Here is a 5,584-nt window from a genome sequence, read left to right as displayed (position 1 = left end):
CATGAGACCGGCTCTGCCCTGCCATATATGACCATGACATATATCTTTACATACCGACTGTCTAAAAGCATGCCTCTAAGCATGCAAAGGCTGCGTTCTCCCAAAAGCCAAACCTCACCTGCCCCCAAACTTGTTTAAACCTTGTTATTTCCCTTGTCCTCAGCAGGATTTTAAATAAGGCCTTATTCAATTATCTTGGGAGCTGTGATGGATTTTGTAGGACCATCACTTAGGTCCCTGTGGAGAAGGTAAATCTTATGATTCAAGAGACAAAAAAAAAAAAAAAAAAAAAAAAAAAAAAAAAAAAATCACAGCATATAATCTAGAAAACATGATTGCTTTGACACAAGGTAAATCATCAGAAGATGGTATAATAATATATGCCTGCTTAAAATACAGGGAGAAAAAATGATTACAAACCCACAAATATGATAGAAGTAACTATGCCTGATGCAGAGACTCTAATCAAGCTGTAGGAAAGGGTGCTCCTACACAGATAACCCTGTTTAGATAATCAAACATCTTGTCCTCTCTCTCTTCAAGCATGGTAAGTGTAATGAAGTAACTACTCCCATTCTCTTTAAGGTGTTTGATGTTATTAGACTTGGATCCTGAAAGCAAAATGCAAAAGGACCCCGGAGCTCACAAGGAAACACAAAGTCACAGGTCAGCACGTGCAGCAGCAAGTAGACAGTGGGTAGACTAGGACCTGGAAATCCTGGTTCTTATTTTTCAAATAATTTGCTTTATTATTATTAATACTTATTTTTAAACAAGAAAAAAAAAAAAGAGAAATCTTGTTTTTCTTATCTATGAAATGAACATAGTGACATCTATTGTAAACTATTCTGAGGTAACAGAGTACCCAGCATTTCTTATTGCAGTTGCTGACATTGCCGTTATAATGAGGATAATRAAGAGAGTCCAATGTAACTCCAACAGCAGAAGCAGCATCTTTACTGCAGCATTTTAAACTACAGTTTTGGTTTCTGCTCTTGTTTTTGGGCAAAGGATGGGTCCTTTTTCTTTATTTATTTTTTTTCCTCGCCTTTTGGTGTAAAATTCATTCATCCCTAACAAATGGTCCTATCCTGCATATGTCAGCTCTGCTTTCAGGATGCATATAGATCAATATAAGCATTTCACAATGGAGGGAAAAAAAAAAAAAAAAAAAAAACCACAGAAACCAAACCTCTCAGCACCTGGGAGAAAGAAGATATAGATTTTTAAGCATTTTTTAGCATTTTTTTAACCATTACTCATTTTGCTTGTTTTAATTTGTAGCAAATCTGTAGTCCTTGACTGGCTTGCAGGCTACACACTGCTAATTATTAATTTAAGTGTGATATTTGCTTGAAATTCAAGCTCCAAAGACAAAAGAAAAAAAAAAGAAAAAGGCAACATAAGCTATGGAGCAGAGGAGCCATCACAGCATGGAGTGCCATGCAAGCCACTCGCTCTCCTGGGAAGCACAAGTGCTCTGTGCTCTTTCAGCTAGATTGCTCACAGTACCCAAGATACTCATTTACCTTTCCACTACATTGAAGTTTAGAGCTAGTTTGGGTATCTCTACATCAGTGGTTTTCCAACTGTGATCTGTGGATTCCTTATAGACTATTTCTAAATGGGAGGTCTTATAACATACTTTTCCGAAGAGGTCTGCATTTCCCCTTAGATTTTTTTTTTCCCCTTACAAAGCATAGGAGAAGTCTACAAATGGAGAAAAAAAGACATTGAAAACTACTGCTGCAAGCTGTATCCCATTAGAGATGTGGCACATCTATTCTTAAAACCTTGTTATCCTCAGATTTCATGCAATTGCTAACATTGACCTCTTCCATTTCGTCTCAGTCATTTTAATCCCAGGTCAATACACAAGTGTCTGCATCATGCAAAAAATGTTTGGGGGCTTTCCAAACTAGCCTTTACTTGCTAACATTCTAAGAGGCAATCAGTTAATTTCACACAAATTCTAGTGTAGTCAAGCCCAGTGTTATCTAATGCCTAAGTGAAACGAGGCTGGAGAGTGCAATGTTTAAAATGCTGACAAGATGTGGCTTCTATGTGCTGTCATTCCCATACTTACTTCTGCCAAAGCAATTGGAAATTTTAGGGGGAAATCCTTGGGCAAACATATAGACCATAAATAGAGCTTGCTACAATACTTGTTTAGCAAATAAACTGTACTTAGTCCTGTCCACACCAAATTGCCCCACTTTTGAACATTTGGTCTGAAGGTCTTTGAGTAGAAAGAACTAATTATAAAATGAACAGTATAAGCTGGAAGGGTTTATAAAGCTAAATTCCAAAAACCCATGCTGATTTTATCAAGGAAACAAATATAACCAAATAACATTGAATGGCACATCAAAGAGCATACTAGCTTTATTAGAACAATTTATAYGCAAAAACTCTATATTATGTTATAAACACTAAATGTACATATTCTTTTAGTATAATTTCAGAAGGATCAGGAAAGGGATTTGTTTATTTGTTTTAAGTTTACTTAAAAATATTTGAGATTCAACAAGAATGTATCCTCTTGGCGTCAATTCCTCTATATGCACTGGGGCAACCATCTGGTGGGACAAAGTTACACAAGACCTGGCCTATATCATCTTAAGGAGAGTGGAGATGATTAGCTTGATCTGCATAACAGTACCTTAATCCCAGAAGGTTTGGGCATCACTAAAACCAGGAGACCAAATCCCTACAGAGCAAGTGTGATTTGAGCCAGAGCTGCAGTTACTTTTTCCAGCTCAGGCCATTCTCACATTTAACAGCGATGCTCCTTCCCTCATCATGTAGCACAACGGATGTATCATCTTAAGGAATACTGAAGTTTCCTTTTGGTAACTTACAGCAAAAATCACTAAAAAAGCAAAAGTAATCTGATTTACAGACACAGTTTTCTTCATAAAAAGTAACAAATATTTCACCATATGGTAGATTTGACTTCTGCATTTCTCTGTAGGACATGCAGGATATTGAGGAGGCGTAAGTTTCCTTGTCTGCCCTAAGGATCTCAATGAAACATCATTAGACAAAAATCTTCACACTAAAACACAAATTAATACCAAGAAAAAAAATATAGTTTTCTTATGCATATTACCTTTTTCAGAGTTGCAAACATGAAAGACAATCAATTGAAGTTTTATGTTTCTAAGGAAATACTGGGCATTAGAAGCTGTGTGTAGCCAAATATAGTCCTTTCAGGATGTGGAAAATCAATATCTTTCTATCCCTGCATTAACTCAGGAGATAATGCACAAAATGTTCTGAAAGTCAGCAAATTCACTGCACTTTCATTCCCTTGTGAGAATCAATTCTTTGCGAATGAACTTTCTTTTCTGTTACAAAGAAAAAGAAGAAAATACTATATCTTTCAGGTCCCAGGTCTGAAAATTAGATCAAGCTAAATCTTAAGAGTCCATTTCAGGATGTTCCCAACTGCTTCAGAAGGGTCTTATGTCGTAGTCCTCACTATGTCTGAAGTCCTTGCAAGTGCCTGAAGTCCCTGTAAATGCTATTGTAACATGTCAGGCACTTATGCTAGGATATAAACATCAGGATATACACGTGTGTGTGTAATAYGTGTGCGTGTAAATATAATGGTGTATGGATAGACACATATGTAACAGCTATGTTCCTTTGCTGSGAATGACCTCAAGATACTCAAGACCTTAGAAGGACGCAAGGTCTTCTGCTTGGGTTAAGCAGAAGATCATGCAGTGATTAGAGCAAACCGCTAGGGGAAACATAGTCACATGCATGAAGCCACAAATCATCACAAGAAATGGGAAATGGGAATGATAAATGTAATCCTCCAAAATCCATCCCAGGAAACCATCACATTAAAGGACTGAGAAATCAGTGCTGAGGTTTCAATATGGGGAAAAAAAAAAAAAGTGCACACTTATTTCACTTCTTTTAGCATATTTGTGCAGTGTTATTTATTACCCACCTGCCCATTACGCTGGTGAACAGCTCTTTGCAGGTTTAGTTTTTCTCTTTGGGACTCAGCAGAACCAGGATGCCGCTGCTTCTTAGCTATGCTGGTGATGCACCATTTTGCACACATGGTTGGCTCTGAGGATTAAAAATAACTCCACCCGATTCATATCTGTAATTGAGTATTCATATATATTAAATATATATGCCTGCACTTGAGAACTAGATAGCATGTAAATTGCACTACTGATGACCGAATTWAAAAAATAGCACTGTAAACTTTCTGCTTCATACACTATTTATACAGTTTTTACACCCAGCAACCATCTAACCGACTGTGTGTATCGACTTGTACAAAGAGTCCTCTACCTATTTTTGTCTTTAGTGTGTGGGAGGAAGTGATTTCTTCTCTCTTTCCACAGCAAAGTGAAGTGAGCACAGTGGCTTCTGCTGCTCAGGTAGGCAGGAAGGTGTATTTTAGTACATATATATTGACTTACGCCCTGGCTTTCCAGGCCAAAAGAGCTCTGAAGCCACATGCGGCTCTGCCTGGGCGCGACTGATCCGCGGGCAGCGCAACTTCGAGCAGCTCAAAGCGAGAGGGGGGAGAAGAAGGGACAGCGTCTCGGGGCCCTCGCCCCCGCGGAGGGATCCGCGGGTCGGTGCGGTGCCCCGATCCCCTCCCCCATRACCCCCGCGCCGCTCCGCGTCGCTCCGCGCCCGCCCGCGCCGCGCTCCCTCTGGCGGGGAGCGACCTCCATTCATGGGGAGAGCTCAATGAAAGGCAGCGCTGGAAAATAACGCGCCTTCCGCCGCGATGTTGGTGCGGACGAACTCGTGTTCGAGTGTAGAAAGGAGAAAATTTGAAAGTCCTTTAAAAAAAAAAAAAGACTATTATTATTATTATTGATTATTTATTATTATTATTTTCGGGTTTTGTTTAGAACTGCCCACTCATTCAAAAAGTGGTCAGCAGCAGGTGTAGAGGAGGAAGTGTCTGCAAATTGCCTCAAGTGGTTAAAAAAAAAAAAAAGAAAAGAAAAGAAAAGAGGCTTTTTAAAATCATTATTTTTAAAACTTTTGCCCCGAGAATTGCTCGTGTAAATAGCGCGAGGCATGGGGGCTCGCAGTGCCACGCGCGCCACTCCCGGGCAGGGTGGCCGCGCTCGCTGCGCGCCCACGCGGTGCCCACGCGCGCAGTTTGGGGCTGCGATGCGCGGCGGCCCCGTCGGGCGCTCGCAGCCGGCGCCCGCACAACAGGCACCGAGAGCTGCTCCTGCCGCCGCCGCCGCTGCTGTGTCAGGAAACGCCCAGAAGACAAACAGTCACGTTCTCGAGCAGCCCAGGTCCCACACAGGAATGGGAAAAAAAAAAAAAAAAAAAAAAAAAAAAAAAGCGTGTATTTTCAAAGGCAACCACCACGTCTCTTCCGCACACGCGGGGTGCTCCCGCCGCGGCCCCGCACTGCGCGCAGAGCGGCCGGGCCCGCTTTGCTGCGGGGAGCCGCCGCCCGCCCCCGCTCCGCGCAACGCGTTAATCCGGGGGCAAAGCCCCGAGCGATAACCCCAGCCTTCCTCTGGGCACTGCTCGCTTAAAAAAGCACTTAAAAATGCCTTTTTTTTTTTTTTTTTTT

Source organism: Nothoprocta perdicaria, unplaced genomic scaffold (assembly GCF_003342845.1).
Source record: "Nothoprocta perdicaria isolate Ctin4 unplaced genomic scaffold, notPer1 scaffold_37, whole genome shotgun sequence".
Taxonomy (NCBI): domain Eukaryota; kingdom Metazoa; phylum Chordata; class Aves; order Tinamiformes; family Tinamidae; genus Nothoprocta; species Nothoprocta perdicaria.
The sequence above is the reverse complement of the archived record's forward strand: the minus strand, read 5'-3'. Positions refer to the sequence as shown.